General features: G+C 39.1%; 1 protein-coding gene across 1 annotated transcript in view; it reads right to left on the minus strand.

Annotated features, from left to right (window-relative positions):
• CTSC (cathepsin C) overlaps positions 1-24,492 on the minus strand; it is a 469,733-nt gene that overhangs the window by 66,570 nt on the left and 378,671 nt on the right. The gene's annotated exons all lie outside the window — the stretch shown is intronic.

The raw sequence follows: 24,492 nt of genomic DNA on the forward strand, positions 1-24,492 counted from the left end.
CAACAGTAGAATTACTATATACTTGGGATATATTTATATTTGAACAAACCCTCTTAACATAATGTACTGGGAAAACAATGAACTAGAAGACAGAGGATGTATCTGATTTGAAAACTAGTACATTTGGGCCAAGTTTCTCTAGTATCATTCATTTATAATAATCTTTATTATATGCGGCTTAAGTGTCTGTTTGTCGCCGATAGCTTATTGGTTGCTTGCGTAACTGTACTAGCCAATGGGGTGAAGTTGCCACGGCTGAACGCAAATTGAGCAGGTCAGGGGGAAGGTGAACATTTGTTTGCATTGGCAATCATCTGTTTTACATAAAAACTACATCTTAACGTAATTTCTTTTAAGAATGCCTCCTAGAAAATACAGTACTGAAGAGGAGAGAAAAGGAGCTAAAGCTGCACAAAAATGGCTTTCTCGACAAAAAGAAACCACTGAGCAGAGAAAGACAAGGCTTGCTTCAGTCGCAGAGCAAATGCGTCTTTCTCGGCAAAATGAGACTGATGAACATAGAGAAAGAAGGCTTGCCTCAGATGCAAGACAAAAAAGCCTGTCTCAACAAAATGAGTCCCTTGAACAAAGGCAGGAGAGAAATGCAAAAAACGACAGAGTAATGCTGACCGAAACACAAAAAGGATTAAAACAGTTTCAAACAGAGAAACTTTAATCTTTGAGCATTCCTCTGTTGGCATTTTTTTACCTGAGCCTGCATTTGGACACAGTCAACTTTATGTTGCCTATTCAAGAGTTCATGAAAGAACGGACGTAAAATTAAAAATAATTGATGATCCTCTGTAAGGCGAGCTTAAAAATGATGGAAAGACCTACACAAGAAATGTTGTATACAAAGAGATCTTTGACATGTGAATTAACATTTTATTATTTAAATCACCTTTATTTATTGAGCTAGCGGTGGCTCTTAAGAAATGTACCACCAGTGGTTTCCTTCATTGCACTCTACTTTAAGCAATTAAGCAAGTAGAAGGGGAAACCCCGTGGAGCACTAAGCAAAGGGGCATCCTCGCTGCCTGCCCTGGGTAATTCAGTTTGAATTAGCAGACACCTTTGCACAAATCATTTTAATTACAATTTATAATATCTAGAACAGTGGTCATTTTGTATGACTGCCGGGATTTCTAGTTTATTCATAAGTGAGTTGATGCCTGAAACTAGATCAAACTCAAACTCTGGAGTATAGTTAGAATGAAATCTCGTCTGTACAGTAAAGAGACATCTTTGGTCCTCTGGCTGGGTAGCTCAGGTGGTGGAATTGTCTAAATAAACCAAGGTTGAAGGTTCAATTCCAGGTCAGAGCACATACAAGAATCAAATAATAAATGCATAAATAAGTAGAACAATAAATTGATGTCCCACTCTCTCTCCCTCTCTGTCTCCACCTTCCTCTCTCTCTAAAATCAGTAATTATTTTAAAAAGGAGAAATCTTTGTATCATCCCTCAATGGCTTTGTATCATATACCTCAAGTGGCTTTTGTTAGGTTGATTATGATGATGTACATCATAATGGCTTGAAAAGTACAGAGAATGAAAACAAAAAGAACAAGAATATACTTTATTATATAGTCCAATGAGCCTCTATAGTGTCATCAGTGAGACTGGGCCCCAGGCAAGGCAAGAACTTAAAAATTTCTTTGCTCAAAAGCTTCTACTTGAGACTAATAATGATTCTTAGCTTTACGGAAATAGGGAGAGAGGAAGGAGACATGAAAGGAGAAGAGATGTGCCCTGGCCAGATAGCTCTGTTGGTTGGAGCGTCATCCTGAAGCACAGAGGTTGCCCATTCAGTTGGTCCCTGGTCAGGGCACATACTATTCCTGTCTCCCTGCATCTCTCAAAGAGAGAGAGAGAGAGAGAAAGAAAGAAGACAGAGAGAACTGATAAATAAAAATAAGGAAGAGTTAATAGGATATTGATGTTACAAATGAAAATGATGATTGCCAGAGTGAGTATGAAATTTACTGGGGTTTGAACTAGAGAAAACAAGTCCCCTCTTCCTTGGTGAAATTGAGACAGGTGGGAAGTCAGCATAAACCTTGGGTTTCTGAGTAAGCAAACAGAAAGCACAGAGCTCAGGAGCCTAAATGGCACAATATTTTATACTAACCCTAAATTGAGGTAGTGTTTGTTATAGTTCAACCCAGTGATATAAGTTTACTCTAAGAGTTACTGTCTCATATTAATGTACCTGCAGAAGTTCTAAAAAGAAAGTTAAATGATCTAAAAAGGCATTATCATAAAAAATAACATAAAATGGACTGATATACGTAATGTTTCTTATGTGTAAGGCACATGGTTATAGCTTTCTAGACACATTCCATGGAGGGTGTTTCAGATTAAAGAAAGTACTATCATTTGTGCACATTTTTTATTTCATTACAATTATTTTCTTTTCCTTGTCCATATTAATAACATCTGTTCTTGCTTTGCAGAGAACAGCTTTAGAAAATAATGACTAAGGCCGTGCCTACCACCTACACCAAGAACAACCCTAAAACCAGCCTGTCTGGGTCAAATCTAGATTTTATCATTCTTGGACCCTCACTCCAAGTCTCAGATTTATCATCTGTAAAATGCTAATAAGAGTAGGTTATCTTCTTAGAGTTCTCATAAGAATTTAATTAATTAATATGAAGTACTTGGTATATGGTAAGCTTTTTTAAAAATCAGCTATCACTATTATTCTGTTCATCATTATATTTAATCATTATAAATCCCCTGAAGTACATACATTTTGTCCCCAGTACATTACTCCAATTAAATAGATGAGGAAACTGAGGCTTGAGGAAACCACTTACAACCAATAATTAGTGCAAGTGGGTTGAAAGTGTGCCTGATTCCAAAGTCCTCATTTTCCCTGAATTCCATTAACTCATTGACATTCAAATCCCCACTTTCTCACACACCCTTCCTCAAACACACAAATGGCCTTCTAAATTGAAATTGTCCCTCCTTTGAGCTTTGTTTTGTTCCTAAATTCTAGCTATCTAATAAGTTCTCTGGAAATCAAGATGGGGTGCCTTCCAGAAATGAGTGAGTGTTCTCTGTTTGAAACACATTTCCTTGATAAATGTTTCTGAGCTTGGATGTTTGAGTGCCAGACCTCCCAAAGACAAAAACAATCTTGAATTTCACATATTCTGTGATTATTTCTCAGAATGTACAATTCAATTTGAATATGAAAAAAACTTTTATTTTTTATGGGTGCAAAAATCTAGACACTTTGGAGGATAAAATATGGTGCTAACTGGGTTGGATGTGAGAATAATAAGTATTATATAAACGAGGATGGCCCAGGCAACATGGCACGTATGCTCACTCCACCTGTAACTTCCTTCTGAGTTCTATTAGGGAGTGTCTGAATAATGAAATATATATGAGTAGTCCCTATTCTGAGATTCTCCTGGCTGGGTGTTATGTTGTCCTTCCTTCCTTTGTTTCCTCTTTCTGTTGTTCTTTGAAACTCTTTGTCACAAGAGGGGAAGCATAGAGGACTAGGAGGCTAAAGGATGCAATTATTTTTGTATAGCTTGACTTTTATTGCTGTCCTATTAAAGTTAGCCTTGAGAAGTGCCATGGATAAATATCAAGGAGGTTGTTCGAAAAGAAAACACAATTCAGCTTACTAGAACAGAGTAAGTAATAAGAAGAGACAGGATAACGTGGAAACCTGCAGCCCCAGTGAAGGGTGAAGGTCAAGATTTCCCCAGAGAAGAGACAAGGACACATCATTAAATTGTGTTAATGAGGGAGAAAGGTGAGGAGAAGAAATATAAGATTTTAAATTGTTGTGCTAAATTTAGGGGAAAGGTGATATGATACAAGTTAAAATTTTATAATCCAAGTAAAGCTGTGCAGTGAGGCTCCTGGGCCTGCCCCTGACTTGATCACATCCAAAGCCAAAGGAGCCTGTTGTACAGTTGGGGAGGGGCCTCCATAATCACTGAATAATTTGAGGGCAATCCTGAGTGGTAGCTGAACAATTCATTTGCACTATAAATCTTTAAAAGTATGCTTATCCAAAAATTATAATGAACTGTGAGCTACACAAATAAATGTACCCTCTAATAGTCCCTTAACAAACATTGTCTTGTTCTTAATTTTCTACTTTATCATATTATCTCTAATTAAACCTGATTCTCCTGAAAGTGACTCTAATTTATAAAATACAAGTCTTCTACACTGGCTAGCATAGTTTTCCCTCATCAGCAGATACACACACACACACACACACACACACAATCCCCTATGATTTGAAAGGCATTTTTTCATAAAATGTATAATTTTGTATCAGTGTAAGGTATTTATTTCACAATGCTTTGCAGCACAGAACAACAGCTGGAGAAGTGAGTGATGGCTGAAATAGGCCGAGTGGGAGCTCCAGCTAGGAACAATGTGAGCTCAGGTCCCTCCAGATAGATTTTAGTACTTTTTCAGATTCCAGATTCTTTGTGTAGGCATCTCATTTGGCCCCACTGAGATACACTAAGTGGGCACCACAAAGCTCATGTCAGTGCCCTCATGTTTTATAGATGGCTGCATCAATCTAAGTTGCTTTAATATTGAAGAAGGAAAAAAAATTTATTATATGGTGACTGAACACTTCCCAACTTTCATAAGAGGCATACATTTATAGATTCAGAATGCTTGGTATGTTCCAAAAGGATAAACTCAGTGAAAACATTAGATACATTACTAACTAACAGCCAAAATTTAAATATAAAGCTTTGAAATCATTTAGAGAAAAATGACATGTTACCTGCCACCAGGAGGGCATTGATTTGAATGATTACTGATTTCTCATCAGGAGACATCAAGGTCAGATAACAACATTTTTGAAGTGCTAAAAGATAAAAGAAGAAGAATCTTATCAAACCATTATTCTATATCCAGTGAAAATATCCTTCAGAAATAAAGCTGTGACAAAGAAATTTTCAGATAAAAAAAGATAATTAAGATCATATCTCACTACCACATCTTCACTACAGGGAATGCTAAACAAAACTCTAGTTACACTAGCAGACGGTGAAAGGTTAGGAATGTATAATGTAATCCCCAAAAGACCCTGTAAAAATAAAACAAACAAATACAAAGAGACACATGCATGCAAAGAGAAAGAGATAAAAAAAGTAATAAAATTAAAAAGGAATATTAAAAATATTTTCCCAAAACAAAGGAGAGAATATAGGAACAAAAAAGCAGGATAAGGAAATAAGAAAATGGTAGGAGTAAATCCAAGTATATCAATAAATACATAAGCCGTTATTGTTGTGAATAATTAACACATACAGACAAATAAGTAAAGGTAAGACTGAACCATATGCTGCTAGAAGAGCCACACTTAGAGTATAAATATACAGGACAGGTTTAGTGTAAGTGGATGAAATAAATATAAAAAAAACAGATTGCATTTTAACAATTGATAAGAGCATTAGTCAGGAAGAAATTACTATTATCAGTGTCTATGTTCTTAATTAAAAATTTTAAATATGCATAAATCAAAATGTGAGAATAACAAATTTTTTTTTTGATAAAAGATTTTAACTCTCTTTGAGCAATTGATAGAACAGCTAGATAAAAATGCAATAGGGTGGAGAAGGTCTCAATAACATTATGATCTCATCACATTTAAACATCACATTACTCTAATTATGTTTATAGAACATCCAATCTGAAAACTGAAGAACATACATTCTTTTAAAGTACACATGACAGGAGCCCTGAGATAAACCATGTTCTGGAGTATACACCAGGCCATTCATTAGCTTTTTAAAAACCTGAGCTATGCAGAGTGTAGTCTTTCACATCAATAGAATTTAGTCAGAATGACATAACAATAAACATTAAGTTAAACTCTATTTACCAGAAAATAAAGCTACAACTTTTAAAATAATTTAAAGATCAAATACAAGAAAATTTACTAAATATGTTGAACTGATATGAAAGTTAAAATATAACATATCAAAATCTGCAGGATGCAGCTAAAGCACTGGGTAAATGTCAGTTTTTTATGCATAAATTAGGAAAGAAGAAAGATTTATAGTTCCTAATGAAAAAAGTAGACAAGACAGATGACGTCAGAGTAATGGCGGGGTAGGAAGCGATACCGATAAATCTCCCCCAAAACTCAACAAGATCTTCAACCAGAAACAGAAAAACCTATACTTGGAGCCTCCAGATGCTTCGCAATACACCCGAAGGTATGGTCGAGTGAAAAATTGGCTAAATATATAACCAAACCCCGAAGGAAATAGGCTTTCTCTGGTAACTGTGAATATAGAAATGGAGGTGGGCAAAGTGGGTGAATAGATCCAGGCCGCAGCACAAACGGCCGAACCAGGCTGTGGCATGGAGATCCAAGCCGAGGAAAAACTGATCCTGTAGCAACCCGGGCAATACAAGCTAACACTCGCGCCAAACCCAAACAAAGAAAGGCAAGCGGGGCAGCCATTTTACCCAATCTCCTGGTCGGTGCGCAGTTAGTGGGCAAGAGATTTCTTCCTAAGCCCCGGGAGTGGGTGCCCGTGTTACCCCACAGAGAGGCAGAGTCAGAGGCCTTTCTGTGGGCCGAAAGCAGAATCTCTGGGCAGCCCCAGTGCCCTGGGAAAGCCGCGCACAGGAGGGAGTGAGAACTAATTCCAACGGTGGAAATTTTCCGTGCTGGTGGGGGTTTCACTCAGAGGGAAACGCAGCCGGCCTCATATCCTGGTCTGCGCGTGCAGATAGGGAGTAAGAGATTCCTCCGAGTGCCTCGGCAGTGTGCGCCCGTGTTATCGCACAAAGGGGCAGAGTCAGGGGCCTTTGTGTGGGCCAAAGCGGAATCTCGGGCTGCCCCAGTGCCTTGCAAATGCCGCGCACGGGGACGGAGCGAGAGCCAATTCCAATGCTGCAACTTTTCCATGCGGTTGGGAGTTTCACTCAGAGCGTGAGACTGCTGGCCGGATATCCTGGTCTGCGTGCGCAGCCAGTGAGTGAGAGTTTCCTCCAAGCGCCCTGGAAGTGGGCGCCCGCCTGTGTTACCGGACAGAGTGGCAGACAGAGCCAGAGGTCTTTGAGTGGGTGGAAAGCCCACCTGATTATGCTAGCAGCTCTGACTGACTGAGCCTTACCCAGAGCCCTGTGCTGAGTGGAAATAGAGTGGGGAGTTGCCAGCACTTTGAGCCTCTTACTATCCAGGCAGAGGCAGCAGCAACCCCATAGCTGGATTATCAGGCTACTAATTGAGGAAGGAAAGACTAGGAGAAAGGCTCCAGGAACACGGACTCTCTCACTGTCGGAGCCTATAAATGCTAATGAGCCTCGACTGCCAACGAGACTAAAGCACAATACATGACATTGCCATAGAGACTTATCAACTGCAAACCTCTACCTGAGCGTGCCAAAGGGGCAGAACCCGGGGTACAGAGTCACCGACCAGGAAGAGGGAGAGAAAAGAAAAAGCAAGAAGATAACCTCTCAAAATCAAGAATAATCTGCAGACTTTATAGCCTATCCCATTTTATTATATTTGTTCGTTTGTTTCTCTTATCTTCATTCTTGATATTTTTTTTCCTCCTCCAATTTGACCGATTAACTCTCTGCCGGTCTTACTCTCTCCTCTCCTTGAACTACACTACCCATAAGTGTTACATCTCCCATTATCTTTTCTCTCCTCTTCCTTTCTCTCTATGAGGGTTGCACTCCAAAACCCTTAACTCTCTCTCTCTCTCTCTCTCTCCTTTCTTTTTTCTTCTTTTAGTGGTTCCCTCTTTTTTTCTCTCTCTCTCTCTTTCTTTTCTCCCTCTATATTAGTTTCTTCCTTTCTCCTTTACATCTCCTCTCATTCAAACCTCAATAAAAAACAAATTATCTTATCTGGGACTCAAACTTATGTTTGTGGCATTTTGGGGGGATTTTACTTCACCTTTTTAACTCACTAGCAGTGCTCCCATCCCTGGCTCTCCATTTTATCTAGTTCTTGTTCCACTAAATACAATAGTAATTTTTTAATTTGTCCCCCCATTTTTCTGTTTTCCTCTTATTCCTCTCATCATAACTCTTAGACAACCAACACGTAAACGCAAATCATTTTATTCTTGACCCAAATTTTTTCCTTATTTTCTTTTTGTGGGTCTATACCCCCCTTTTTTTTCTTTTTTTTTCTTTTTTTTGCGCCTTTATTACTTTTCCCCAATTCAGGCCCTCCATCACAGGCATTGTTTGTTATAATTCACAGTTCACCACAAGATTTTCTCAAGAAAGAGGGGAGAGGTGAAGAGAGGAAAAAAGGAGGGAGGGAATAATTTCCTTTTTTAAAAATTTTTATTTTATTTTATTTTTCTTTATTTCATTATTAATTTTTTTTTAAAAAAAACAACTCATTTCGATTTTTTATTTTTTTTAACTTTTTATTCTTTATTAAATCTCATTAATACTATCAACAAAACCACCCTCAGATGCCATTAAGGAAGAGAAAATCAAATATCATGGATACAAAAGAAAGAGAGGTAACATAGCTAGATGAGGAAAAATCTATGGAGAAAAAATTTAATATATTGGAAACCTTGGAGCTAAATGACAGAGAATTCAAGATAGAAATCCTAAAAATCCCTGAGATATACAAGAAAACACAGAAAGGCAATTTAGGGAGCTCAGAAAACAACTCAATGAACACAAAGAATATATGTCCAAGGAAATTGAAACTATAAAAACAAATCAAACAGAGATGAAAAACTCAATTCACGAGCTGAAAAATGAAGTAACGAGCTTAGCTAATAGAACAGGTCAGATAGAAGAGAGGATTAGTGAAATAGAAGACAAGCAACTTGAGGCACAACAGAGAGAAGAAGAAAGAGACTCAAAAATTAAGAAAAATGTGATAGCCCTACAAGAATTATCTGACTCCATCAAAAAGAATAACATAATAATAATAGGTATATCAGAGGGAGAAGAGAGAGAAAATGGAATGGAGAACATACTCAAACAAATAATAGATGAGAACTTCCCAAGCCTGTGGAAAGAACTAAAGCCTCAAGTTCAAGAAGCAAACAGAACTCCGAGTTTTCTTAACCCCAACAAACCTACTCCAAGTCATATCATAATGAAATTGACACAAACCAACAGCAAAGAAAAAATTCTCAAGGCAGCCAGGGAAAAGAAGAATACAACATATAAAGGAAGGCCCATCAGATTATCATCAGATTTCTCAGCAGAAACTTTACAAGCTAGAAGAGAGTGGACCCCAATATTTAAAGTCCTGAAAGAGAGGAACTTTCAGCCACGAATACTATACCCATCAAAGCTATCCTTCAAATATGAAGGAGAAATAAAAACATTCACAGATACAGAAAAGATAAGTTAATTTATCATCAGTAAACCCCCACTCCAGGAATTACTAAAGGGGGTTCTCCAATCAGATACAAAAACAAAACAAAAAAAAAACAGAGCCACAAGTAAAAGCTCCAAGAAGAACACAATAAAACCAAATTTAAACTGTGACAACAACAAAAAGAAAGGGGGGGAGGGGATGGAGATTAACAGTAGCAAAGAACGATGGAGTGCAAAAGTACTCACAAAATAGTTCACTACAATGAACAGGGTAGGGACCCTTTTCATTACTCAAAGGTAACCACCATTGAATAAACTATCATGGAAGCACATGAGATAAAAGAGATAGCAACAGAGGAAAGATGTATGGAATACAACCAAATAAAAACAAAAGATAGAAAAACGAAAGAGAAGGATCAAACAAGACACAAAAATAACAGAAAGCAATCTATAAAATGGCAATAGGGAACTCACAAGTGTCAATACTTACACTAAATGTAAACGGATTAAACTCACCAATAAAAAGGCACAGAGTAGAAGAATTGTTTAAAAAAGAAAATCCAACTGTATGCTGCCTACAAGAAACTCATCTAAGTAACAAGGATAAAAACAAATTCAAAGTGAAAGGCTGGAAAACAATACTCCAAGCAAATAACATCCAAAAAAAAGCAGGTGTAGCAATACTCATATCGGATAATGCTGACTACAAGACAGGAAAAGTACTCAGAGACAAAAATGGCCATTTCATAATGGCTAAGGGGACACTGAATCAAGAAGACATAACAATTCTTAATATATATGCACCAAACCAAGGAGCACCAAAATATATAAGACAGCTACTTATTGATCTTAAAACAAAAACTGACAAAAACACAATCATACTTGGAGACCTCAATACACCGCTGATGGCTCTAGATCAGTCATCCAAACAGAGAATCAACAAAGACATAGTGGCCTTAAACAAAACACTAGAGCACCTGGATATGATAGACATCTACAGGACATTTCATCCCAAAGTGACTGAGTATACATTTTTCTCCAGTGTACATGGATCATTCTCAAGAATTGACCATATGTTGGGCCACAAAAACAACATCAGCAATTCAGAAAAATCAAAGTTGTACCAAGCATATTTTCTGATCATAAAGCCTTGGAACTAGAATTCAACTGTAAAAAGAGGAAAAAAATCCCACAAAAATGTGGAAACTAAACAACATACTTTTAAAAAATGAATGGGTCAAAGAAGAAATAAGTGCAGAGATCAAAAGATATATACAGACTAATGAAAATGACAATACGACTTATCAGAATCTATGGGATGCAGCAAAAGCAGTGATAAGAGGGAAGTTCATATCACTTCAGGCATATATGAACAAACAAGAGAGAGCCCAAGTGAACCACTTAACTTCCCACCTTAAGGAACTAGAAAAAGAAGAACAAAGACAACCCAAAACCAGCCGAAGAAAGGAGATAATAAAAATCAGAGCAGAAATAAATGAATTAGAGAACAGAAAAACTATAGAAAAAATTAATAGAACAAGGAGCTGGTTCTTTGAAAAGATCAACAAAATTGACAAACCCTTGGCAAGACTTACCAAGGAAAAAAGAGAAAGAACTCATATAAACAAAATCCAAAATGATAGAGGAGAAATCACCATGGACACCGTAGATATACAAAGAATTATTGTAGAATCCTATGAAAAACTTTATGCCACTAAATTCAACAACCTAGAAGAAATGGATAAATTCCTAGAACAATACAACCTTCCTAGACTGAGTCAAGAAGAAGCAGAAAGCCTAAACAGACCTATCAGTAGAGAAGAAATAGAAAAAAACATTAAAAACCTCCCTAAAAATAAAAGTCCAGGCCCTGACGGCTATACCAGCAAATTTTATCAAACATTCAAAGAAGACTTGGTGCCTATTCTACTCAAAGTCTTCCAAAAAATTGAAGAAGAAGCAATACTTCCAAACACATTTTATGAGGCCAACATAACCCTCATACCAAAACCAGGCAAGGATGGCACAAAAAAAGAAAACTACAGACCAATATCTCTAATGAATACAGATGCTAAAATACTAAACAAAATACTAGCAGATCGAATACAACAACATATTAAAAAAATAATACATCATGATCAAGTGGGATTCATCCCAGAATCTCAAGGATGGTTCAACATACGTAAAACGGTTAACGTAATACACCATATCAACAAAACAAAGAACAAAAACCACATGATCTTATCAATAGACGCAGAAAAGGCATTCGATAAAATACAACACAATTTTATGTTTAAGACTCTCAACAAAATGGGTATAGAAGGAAAATATCTCAACATGATAAAGGCCATATATGATAAACCATCAGCTAACATCATATTAAATGGCACTAAACTGAAGGCTTTCCCCCTTAAATCAGGAACAAGACAGGGTTGTCCACTCTCTCCACTCTTATTTAATGTGGTACTAGAGGTTCTAGCCAGAGCAATCAGACAAGACAAAGAAATAAAAGGCATCCATATCGGAAAATAAAAAGTAAAGGTATCACTTTTTGCAGATGATATGATCCTATACATCGAAAACCCCAAAGAATCCACTAAAAGACTACTAGAAACAATAAGCCAATACAGTAAGGTCGCAATATACAAAATTAACATACAGAAGTCAATAGCCTTTCTATATGCCAACAATGAAACACTTGAGAACGAACTCAAAAGAATAATCCCCTTCACGATTGCAACAACAAAAATAAAATACCTAGGAATAAACATAACAAAGAATGTAAAGGACTTATATAATGAAAACTATAAACCATTGTTAAGGGAAATCGAAAAAGATATAATGAGATGGAAGAATATACCTTGTTCTTGGCTAGGAAGAATAAATATAATCAAGATGGCTATATTACCCAAAGCAATATACAAATTTAATGCAATTCCCATCAAACTTCCCATGCCATTTTTAAAGAAATAGAGCAAAAAATCATCAGATTTATATGGAACTATAAAAAACCCTGAATAGCCAAAGCAATCCTAAAGAAAAAGAATGAAGCTGGGGGCATTACAATACCTGACTTCAAACTCTATTATAGGGCCACGACAATCAAAACAGCATGGTATTGGCAGAAAAATAGACACTCAGACCAATGGAACAGAATAGAAAGTCCAGAAATAAAACCACATATATATGGTCAAATAATTTTTGATAAAGGGGCCAACAACACACAATGGAGAAAAGAAAGCCTCTTCAATAAATGGTGCTGGGAAAACTGGAAAGCCACATGCAAAAGAATGAAACTGGACTACAGTCTCTCCCCCTGTACAAAAATTAACTCAAAATGGATCAAAGATCTAAACATAAGACCTGAAACAATTAAGTACATAGAAGAAGACATAGGTACTCAACTCATGGACCTGGGTTTTAAAGAGCATTTTATGAATTTGACTCCAAAGGCAAGAGAAGTGAAGGCAAAAAATAATAAATGGGACTACATCAGACTAAGAAGTTTTTGCTCAGCAAGAGAAACTGATAGCAAAATAAACAGAAATCCAACTAAATGGGAAATGATATTTTCAAACAACAGCTCAGATAAGGGCCTAATATCCAAAATATACAAAGAACTCATAAAACTCAACAACAAACAAACAATCCAATAAAAAAATGGGAAGAGGATATGAACAGACACTTCTCCCAGGAAGAAATACAAATAGCCAACAGATATATGAAAAGATGCTCATCTTCTTTAGCTATTAGAGAAATGCAAATCAAAACGGCAATGAGATAACACCTCACACCTGTTTGATTAGCTATTATTAACAAGACAGGTAATAGCAAATGTTGGAGAGGCTATGGAGAAAAAGGAACCCTCATACACTGTTGGTGGGAATGTAAAGTAGTACAACCATTATGGAAGAAAGTATGGTGGTTCCTCAAAAAACTGAAAATAGAACTACCTTATGACCCAGCAATCCCTCTACTGGGTATATACCCCCAAAACTCAGAAACATTGATACGTAAAGACACATGCAGCCTTATGTTTATTGCAGCATTGTTCACAGTGGCCAGGACATGGAAACAACCACAAAGCCCATCAATAGATGACTGGATAAAGAAGATGTGGCACATATACACTATGGAATACTACTCAGCCATAAGAAATGATGACATTGGATCATTTACAGCAAAATGGTGGGATCTTGATAACATGATACGAAGCGAAATAAGTAAATCAGAAAAAAACAGGAACTGCATTATTCCATACGTAGGTGGGACATACAAGTGAAACTAAGAGATATTGATAAGAGTGTGGTGGTTACGGGGGGGGAGGGGGGAATGGGAGAGGGAAAGGGGGAGGGGGAGGGACACAAAGAAAACAAGATAGAAGGTGACAGAGGACAATCTGACTTTGGGTGATGGGTATGCAACATAATTGAACGACAAGATAACCTGGACTTGTTATCTTTGAATATATGTATCCTGATTTATTGATGTCACCCCATTAAAAAAATAAAATTAAAATAAAAATTAAAAAAAAGTAAAAAAAAAAAAGAAAATATTAGACAAGAAAGAACAAAAGAGTGAAAAATTACTAATAAACATATGAGCAGAAATTAATTATATTTAAAGAAACATATACTAGAGAAAATTAACTAAGTAAATGTCTGGTTCTTTGAGAAAAATCAACAAAATTGATGACCTCCTAGCTAAAATTTTCATGAGAAAAAAAGAGAGAACATAAATCAACATCAGTAATGAAGGTTAAATATATAGGACTGGCCACCACAGACTGTACACATTAAAAGAGTAAGAGTGGCTGGCCTGTAGTGCCGCAGTGGATAGAGCATCAACCTGGAGTGCTGAGGTCGTCAGTTCAAAATCTGTGCTTGCCGGGTCAAGGCACATGTGGGAATTGATGCTTCCTGCTCCCCCCCTTCTCTTCCTCTCCCCTCTCTAAAATGAATAAATAAAATCTTTAAATAAATAAAAGAGTAAGAGAATACTATAAACATCTTTGGGCTAAGAAATGTGACAACTTACATGAAATGAACAGGTTTCTTAAAAGATACAACTTAAAATAAAATTCACACACACACACACACATACACACACACACACACATCCAGAACATCTGAATAAATATGTTATGTGAAGTAAAGAAATTGAATTTGTTACCCCAAACTGAAACTCTAGGCCGAGGATCTCATTATGGGATTGGCATTGTCTTCTGCGATCCTGCTTCCCTTGGGGACATCACTGCATGTGTCCTGTGGGAGTTGACTAGGGTGGGGTGTTGGGAGAGTGAGGCAGGTACGCAGGGAGCTGCAGCAGGACAAGGCTTGTGTATAGGGCCCTTGATTCTTGATTGAAAAAACCCTTTTATCTTGTTACAACTATCAATTTAATGTCCTCCACATATCAAGTGGGAGAAAGGGAGGGAGACTCAAAGGAGAAAAAGACAAGTGCTTTCACTGAGCACCAGTGAATAATGTCAGTGTACTGAGAAAATACAGCTACCTTACTTCCCCTAAGGAATAGAATGGAGGGCAAAGTAAAAGCACTAAGAGAAAAAGAAGCCAATCCTGAATTCCCATTGAATAAATCTCTACGCAGCAAGGTATACAATTAAATCTAGTAGAGCTCTTTTCTATTATAATCATTCCCTAATGTTGTTATATTTTTCCATTTTATTTAAAGCATTAACCAATTAATGCTAAATTTCTTATACCTACTTATACTTTTAATGTAACTTTGATCCATCTCCTTCCTACCCTGTCCATTATTTGCACCTTTCAGAAGTCCCTGTACCATCTGGGGACTAAATCCCCATTTACTTAGCAAGTTAACAGGGATAGGGGTAGAGAAAGCTCCAAAGGACAGGTAGCATCCCGTTTTCTCTCCCAGAGGTTTCTTGCCTCCCACTGTAAGTATATCCTTCCAGGCTGGTCTGCCACTTTTGACCCTCTCCCCTAACTCCCAGGTCTGATGACTTTTTTTTAAGTGAGAGGAGGGGAGATAGTGAGACAGACTCCCACATGTGTCTTGACCAAGATGTCCCTGGCACCCCCTGTCTGGCGCCAATGCTTGAATCAACAGAGATATTCTCAGTGTCCAGGGCCGATGCTTGAAACAATCGAGCCACTGGCTGTGGTAGGGGAAGAGGGAGAAAAGAAGAAAAGAGAGGGGAAGAGAAGCAGATGGTCACTTCTCCTGTGCCTGATCAGGATTGAACCTAGGATGTCCATAAGCCAGGCAGATGTCTTATCTACTGAGCCAACTGGCCAGGGCCTGATGATTTTTGATAAAAGAAAAAACTTGTTTCTTTTCCTGAAATATTGAAAGTCAGTATTCATTCTGACTTCAAGTAAGAAAGACATGGTGATTAAACTTAATTAAGTAAGCCTAATTAACTAACCATCTCAAATCATCTCTGTTATAATTTATGATTTTTTTAAAAAGGGGAGGCAAAGAGACAGATTCCCACATGTGCTCCAATGAAAATCCACTGCCAAGTCTTCTAGGGGGTGATGCTCTGCCCATCTAGGGCATTGCTTGGCAACTGAGCTATTTTTAGCACCTGAGGCAGAGGCCACAGAGCCATCCCCAGTGCCAGAGGTGAACTTGCTTTAGCCAATTGAACCATGGCTGCAAGAGTGGGTATGGAAAGAGAGAGAGAGAGAGAGAGAGAGAGAAAGAGAATGGAGAAGGGGTGAAGAAGCAGATGCTTGCTTTTCCATTATGACCTGACCAGGAATTGAACCCGAGACATCCATACACAGGGATGTTGCTCTACCACTGAGCCAACTGTCCAGGGCCTTATGATTTTTTTCTAATTACAATTTGTCATTCTGTTTATCTCCCATTCAAAATAGCAAAATATGTTTAGATGTCTATATTTTCTACAATAATATCCAGTCAACAAAAAGACTTAAAATAGGAACCATCATATTTAAAAATGTCTTCTTTCAATATTTTAATGAATGCCCAATACATATTATGAATTTATATTCACACAGCTTTGAAGTTTCTTACCTCTTGAGGCTGTTAGGAAAAATGTAATGCTTAACAAGACACCGACCCATCATCAGGTCTACACAGGAAACTGAAAAAGCTGTGGATTGTTTAGAAACAAATTAACTACCAGAAAATTAGTGCATACTTTAGATAGAGTTATTAATTAATTGTACTATAATATGTTATTATATCATTAATGTAACTCTATTCACATGGTCAAGCATTAATTCCAACACAGATACATCCATATTTGTAATAATCAGATCCTATGTTATGCTAATAAAATGACCCTGTTTCTCTTGGCTACTCATTATTAGACATGATTTTCCACTCTGGCCTCAGGAATGAGTTCCAGTTTCTCACAAGGGCTTACTCAAGTTCAAATAGTACTTTGGCTTCCCCACAGCAAATTAAAGGGCACTGATACTCCAACTTCTGCTATCGCAGGGCATTGCTCTGAAATCAGGAAGTCTATACCCTGGTACAAAGGTGTGTGCGCCACCACAAGTGCTCTAACAACAGGGGCACATCAGTCTGCACCATATTTGTGGGGTTTGTTTCCCACTTTGCCCAGGAAAGTTCCAATCTGTGCTTTTTTTCATTTTGATTATTAATAGTCACTTTCCCTCATACTACCACTTTAAATGGCTCTCGGTTTGGGCTCTGAACTATATGGTCACTTTATAGTGTCAGTGTGACTGCCTTGGAGAGTGTATTGGCATCAGCCACACACTCTTCACCTCCCTGCAACAATGTGGGTTTTGATGTTGAGTACTAATATCTCATTCTTTCCTTATTGTTAATATCATTGAGGGTCTTCTTTTGTCCTTTTCTGACATCTGGCTAGAGTTTTAATAGTTTTAGTCTTAAAGAGAAACAATCTCTGTTTATCTTTCCACCTAGAAACTTCCCTGAAATAAACTGATGATTCAAATAAATGAGTATCTGCTAAATATCTGGAACTGTTCTTGGTAGTCCTTTTATTTTTTTTTTAAAAGATTTTATTTATTCATTTTTTTAGATATGAGAGAGAGAGAGAGAGAGAAGGGGTGAGGAACAGGAAGCAACTTTTACATGTGCCTTGACCGAGCAAGCCCAGAGTTTTGAACCAGTGATCTCAGCATTCCAGGTTGACACTTTATCCTTGTGCTATCACAGGTCAAGCCTAACAGAATTTAAACCACAGAATCTCAGAGCCAAAAAGGGAAATCTTGTTTCTAACCTCACACCCCACCCCACGACATGTATATGCATTTGTTTTGCTTTCTACAACCAAAGGATCCTTATGGTGAACTTCTCAAACCAGTAACATTTAAATAAGGAGACAGGATTCATACCAGGCAGCACTATGAATCCTTCCTATGTGGCCAAATCTGCCTATGATTAACCAGTTCACTGGCACTGAATAGCCAGCCAATCCAGCTATAGTTTTGTTGTTGCTTTTCCTGACTCCCTCCAGCCATTCAGCAAAGTGCTGGTCAGCTTCTCACTGCCCCCTGAGTCAGGGGTCACTTGTTTGACAGCTGCTCCTCAAACCCGTGTTACCACAGTCTCTTGTCACATGCTGACTTTCCAGCACCAATATCTGTACGCAAACAGCTTTTAAACGGCTCTTCTCTTGGATGCACACACCCACAAAATGTTCTCTCTCACTAGGCACTTTCCTGTAAATACACACATTTTCATATGTGCATACACAAAATCTTTCTACATCAAAATCATTCACAGTTAGTATAGGAACTCACTAAACCAGTCAAACTAATTTTTTTTCTGCAAAGGTTGTGAAAGACTGCAAGTGGCAAAAGCCTTTGTAAGTTCGAGGCTTAGCAAAAGGCTAAGTTCTCCCCCCACCACTACCTCCATATTGGCTATGAAGCTGAGTATTTGCACTCATCTCATAACCCCACTTCACTTGGTTGCTTAAGTTGCTAGAAGCAGTTTACATGCCCCTTCTCTCACCCTTTGTTTGTTCAGATGTTCGTTGATTTCACCTATGCATGGTGGGGAGATTCCCGTTTACGCCTTAAATGGATTCCTGTTTATGCCTTAAGAGAATTCCTGTTTTCACTTCAGATGTGTGACTTTGTATCAAAGACTTCCCTATTTACATATGGCTATATAATAAAGTAAACTGGGGGCCATTTTGCTCTGTCTTGCCATCAGCTTGACAAGAGGCCTCCCAATCTCATTATATTTCTCTTTAAGTCCATTTTCTTCATTCTGCATCATTCTCACTCAGGACCTGGAATTACTAGCCACACTGGTTTGTGGCAAGTGGTGCCCAAACAGGGACCTGGGTACGAGAAAACTAAAGGCAGATGACGGAACCTCCCAAGTGTGCACAGTGAGTAAAATCTTTGGGAAGAGTATAGTCAGAGGTAATAAATTATGGGACCGTTAGGATCAAAAGTTAGCAATCTTTTTGTAAGAATAGTTATGCAGCTAGAATGCTTTTTGCAATATGTTCAAGATGTGTGCCCCTGATTCCTGGAGGGGGTAACGATTATTTCTGCTACAGGGGAGCAAGTAGGTAAAGTTCTGAGAAGGCAATGGTGTGAGAAGACTATGGTAGGAGAAATAAAAGTGGCAGTCTCTCTGGTAGATGGTGCTGTACTTTGCAGCTTGGGGGCCAAGGAACATAGGACAGTGAGGCTGCTCCTGGTTCTCTCTGGCTGCATGGTCTGCCACTCAGCTGGAATTAAGGTGAAGGAGAAATCTCAGCATAGTCAAACCTGAACTGCAAGTTACAGCAGCTATAGAATTTGAGAAGGGATAGGAGACTCAGGTATTAGGAAAGTTACAGCTTTTCCTGTTATGTCTGATTTTCTTAAATGTTTTCACTACAGTTGTCTGAACTATCATTTTGTTTCTTTCTTATTCTTTGCCTGGAAATTGAAGCAAGGGACATGTGTTAGATCTGACTATAGAAAATATCCCAGCAACTGCCAAGAAAATTTTCTTGGGGAAATTTTATTTAGTCCCATCCATCATCAGTTCCTCTGTCAGAAAATGCCCTGAGATCAGGCAGGCATCTTTCTAGTCTGACTGAACTTTGAAATCTGGGTTTCTCTCTGGTTTATCTGATTCTAGTTTCTATTTAGTCTTTGTCTGATGTTGTCTAAAATGTAATTTTTAAGGCCTGAATTAAGTTCTTGCATGCAAAAATTGGAAATGCCAGCTTTAATGTTGAAAAAAATAAAATAGTTTCATCCTACATTTTTGCTTTAAAATTGAAACTTGTAAGGAGCACTCATTTAAATTTAAGTATTAATCAGGCCTGACCTGTGGTGGTGCAGTGGATAAAGCATCAACCTGAAACACTGAGGTCGCTGGTTCAAAACCCTGGGCTTGCCTGGTCAAGGAACATATGGGAGTTGATGCTTCCTGCTCCTCCCCCCTTCTCTCTCTTTCTCTCTCCTCTCTCTCTCTCCTTTCTAAAAAATTAATAAACCCCCTGGTGGGCAGAGCTTCGCCCCTGGTGGGCATCCCGGTCAGGCGCATGCGGGAGTCTGTCTGACTGTCTCTCCCTGTTTCCAGCTTCAGAAAAATACAAAAAAATGAATAAAAAATAAAAATTTAAGTATTAATCAGATTTATGTGTTATACTTGTGTTTCTGTACTGTAATTTTCTTGTTTGTGTGTAAAGCTGTACTCAGGTCTATGAAACAAAGGAATTAAGCAAAATTAAGCAGGGCCCTAAAAAATCATTTCAAGAATTTGTCTCAAGCTGCTTCAGGCAGTTGGCTGTTTGTCAGGCCACATCCTGTAAAAGGGGCCCTGAGGGAATCAGGAATTTGGCTCCTCTAATGCCCTAAAATGAAACTAACAATACAAAAGCATAAATTCAGAGGCAACATTGGACTTCTTCTTGGCCCACTTATGCAGCAGTCATTGAGCTGCAAGGCACAGGGTAAAGTAAGTCCCCTCAACAAAGCTCTAAGTTTTTTACAATAGGAAGAGAAAGAAGGTCATACTGGACTTTTTCAACCTTATGTGCTCCCTGGATTGCCTGTTAATCTATGGGCTAAAAATGTTTTGAAAAGTATGGGAACATTAATTGTAAAAGCATTTACTGTATTTTGTCAGACTTTTAGAATTAACCTGAGGACAGGTATTTCCTTGCAGTCCTCAAAGTCAAGGCATTGTAGAGTGTGCCCAGCAAATGCGTAAAGGTCAATTATAAAAAATAAAAAAGGGGGAGTCATGCCCTGGAACTCCTGCAAATCTTCTTTATCATGCCTTTTACTTAAAAAAGTTTTTTTGAATACTAATGTACAGGGTCATTCAGTGGCTGAGGACTCTGGAATCCAACAAGGAAAGCCTTTCTTGAAGTACAATCGAAGGACCCGCTCACAGGAATGAGGCAAGGGCCTGACCCTGTTCTCCGGTGGAGCCGAGAATATGTATGTTTTCCCTAGGAGCTAAGGCTCCTTGGTGGATTCCTGAAAGTTTGGTAAGACAGCACGAATCAGGAGGAGAGACTCACCGCACAGAACAATTACTTTTTTTTTATTATTCCCTCCTCAGGGCTTGCGGCAACTGAGAGGCATTTTATACCAGCTGAGCAAGGGCCTAAATCTTTGTGTTATACCGGATATATTAATTGGCCCTAAGTGGTGAAATTCAATTAAATTACTCATTTGAGGGCAAGGGTATGTTCCAGTTTTGTCATTAACAGATCCTCTTTGAATGCCAGTGAGGAACAAGGAACGTGAAGCCTCATCATAAATTGACATCAGCCCCTAGAAAGTGACCTGGTTCCAGAGCTTCAGACTGCTCACAAAGCTTAAGGCAAAAGCTTAATGTGCTGGTAGCAGTGGTTATGGGACTTGGAAACTAGCTAGAGAGAGTGAGAATGTGACAACAGTTTCAGTGCCAGGCGAACTTTTCCTGAGTGTGACTCCTGCTCCTTGTGACAGTTCTCAGTGGGACTGAAGTGGGTGGAGTTGGGTTGCATCTACAGAGAATTGGAATGGTGACAGTGACAGCATAGACTTGGTGAAATTATATTACCATACTAAGGACATTCAAAACAGCAAAGACTATTATAGATCCTGCTGTATTGACTAAGAATTTGCTTAATAATTTAAAAGGCTTTAATTCCTTTAATGTATTAGGACACTTGTTGGGACATCTGTTAGCATTGGCTATACTAATTTTGAGTTTATACTGTATTTTTTTCAGTCTGCCTCCAAATTAGAATCTGGGAAAGTAGGAAATCAGATGAGTGCTAATCTCAGCACACAAATTAAAAATAAAAAAGAAAAGGAGGATATGTGGGAGACTGCAGGTGGCAAAAAGCCTTTGTAAGTTCGAGGTTTAGCAAAAGGCTAAGTTCTCCCCCACCATCTCCATATTGGCCAAAAAGCTGAGTATTTTCACTCATACCATACCCCCATTTCACTTGCTTGCTTAAGATGCTAGAAACAATTTATGTGCCCTTCCTCTCACCATTTGTTTGTTCAGATGTTGGTTGATTTCACTTATACATGGTGGGGAAATTCCTGTTTATGCCTTAAATGGATTCCTGTTTATGCCTTAAGAGAATTCCTGTTTTCACCTCAGATGTGTGACTTTGTATCGAAGACTTCCTTATTTGCATATGGCTATAAAATAAAGCAAACTGGGGGCCATTTTGCTCTTTCTTGCCATCAGCTTGCAGAGGCCTCCCAATCCCATCCTATTTCTCTTTAATTTTATTTTCTTCATTCTGCATCATTCTCACTCAGGACCTGGAATTACTAGCCATGCTGGTTCATAGCAAAAGGTACTAAGTTTTCATAAAATAAAGCCTAACTAAAATACCAAAGCACCAATTCAGTAAAATATTATCAGTCCTTATGCAGCCCCCTTCCCCAGGGACATCATCCTATCCTAACTGATTTTTCATAGATGGAAAAAGAGTATCTCTCTTCCCACTTTAACACATACATGCACACTTTATCAACTCACAGGTTACAATTCCCCACCCTCATCTCCATAACTCTGACAGTGTTGCTTTTTTCTCATACTTTCCTGCCTTAGCAAATAATTCTCTGTAATGCTGGTGGCCAAGGCCATGCAGGTCCATACTGGATTCGGGCAGACGGTAGAGTAACTGTGGAGCCAGAAAGTGTTGGGCCATTCCCATTTAATACATTTTCGCAACGGTGGATGAACAAACGGGACAGGGGAAAAAAACCTCTTCTCAGGCAAAAAACCCCACCAAAAATGGCCCCTCACAGTGCCAGGCAGGCAATCCACAATCTGCCATCTGCAATGTCTCCTGAGTGCAAGCACCCATAGGCTTACATAGGCTATGCAGAAGTGGTCCTTCCATGTGCTCATGCACTAATCAAGCAAAGTGCTTGCAGCTGGTAAACCCACGAGCAAGCCTAACACAGCTCTTTTCCCAACATTCCACCCCTTTAGAGTTGCTCGCTTTACAATCTACATGACAGGTATCTTCTGTGACTGTCCCTGTGCAAAGAGTGAGGTACATTACATAAACATAAACAGTGCAGACCACAGCAACCAAATTATAAAGACCTAAGTTATTATCAAAAATGACAATTACAAAGGTGACCTTCACAATGTCCTCCTGAGCACTCTACCCAGGGAGTTAACTGGAGGCACCTCTAGCCCCCTACATATCCCATAGTAGGTGGAGGGTCTATATAGTCCAGGGCTATGTCCATTGAAGAAAGTGTCCTAGGTGTATCTCTGCAACTGGGTGAGAGCAGCTTCCCAATGCAGGAGGGCTTCCACAGTGCTGCACCCCACCCACAAGGTCTCCTATAGTACTATCCACAAGCAGCATGTCCACCCAGAAAGGGAGCTGGTGACCCCTTCTGGTCACAATCCAAGTGTCCATTACACTACTCAATGATCAGTCTATAATAGCCCAGCTTTCTATGCAAATCATCAAGGTAAATGTCCATTACAGGCAACTAGTCACACAGCTCTTTATTAATGGACCTCAGAGCCTTTCCACAGTGCTCTGAGGCTTGTTGCCACAAGCCTCATACAAACCCCTCAGCAAGATTGCAGGGCCTGGCAGGGTCAAATACATTCAAGGCCTGTGTTGCCTTACAGTTCTCTTAGCTGCTGCTGCTGTAAAAAAAAAGCACCTATTACCTTCTAATGCCAACACCTGCTGCACGTTAGAAGGGACCAGTGGATTGCCAATTTTACATGGGCTCTCCAGACCTCTGCCCATCATTGTTGGACAGGTCCCTTGACATTCCTTATTCAAACTGGGATAATAGGCCTGGGGGGGGGGGAAATCCTTCTCTTCCACAGCTGTTTCCAACAAGTAATCCTGCAACTGTGCAACCCAAACGCTAACCATTTTCTTGGCAGCTGCCAGGGCTGCCCAATTTCCCTATGTTTTTAGTGGCTGGAACCTCTGTTGTGGCTTAAGCTGCCACCAAATTTGTAATAGGACTTTATTAGGCTTGTTACGCAATCTCTCCCTAGCTGCCCCAGCTGCGATCAAATCTACCTACACATCTGTGTTCAGTTCACCTTTACAAGTCCATTTCTCCTGTTAGTCAGGGTTGTGGCACAGGCAGCAACACTCATAGTCTTACAGTCCATCTCTGTTCCAGAGAGCATGATGCCATCCACCCCCTCTGTCCCACAACCACAGTAACCAGGCTGCCAGGGGCTCAATGGGTTTCTGCCTGAATTGCGCCCCCTACTCCATCAGCTCTGCCTGGGTGTAGGGCCAGACCACAGAGTGCTCTACTACCTGTGCAGGAAGTTGTGCTGACCCCTGAGGGACCTTGGCTGCTGGTTTCTACCTTTTTGGTGATTACTGGCCAGGCTCTGAGTCTGTAGATGGCAGTTGCAGCACAGATTTTCTCCTCAGAAGAAGAGGAGTTGGAAATGCCTGCTCCCACCAACTCAGAGCCATTCTGCTGGCATGAATGCAGCTCCATCTTCCATGCCCGCTTTGGCTCCATGGCTTCAAGCTCTCAGTCTGAAGCTGAGACTCAATTTCTTGAACCAGCAGTTGTGTCTCCAACAGCTGTTGCTGCCAATGTTTAGCTTCCCAGGCAAATTGCAACTCACAACCCATAGTTCCTCCTCCAGAGACCATTTCAGTTCCAGGCGCCACTGGTGCTCAACCTGCATCTCACACTGAAGCTCTCAAACCCTGTCAGCCT

Source organism: Saccopteryx leptura, chromosome 1, assembly GCF_036850995.1.
Source record: "Saccopteryx leptura isolate mSacLep1 chromosome 1, mSacLep1_pri_phased_curated, whole genome shotgun sequence".
Lineage (NCBI taxonomy): Eukaryota > Metazoa > Chordata > Mammalia > Chiroptera > Emballonuridae > Saccopteryx > Saccopteryx leptura.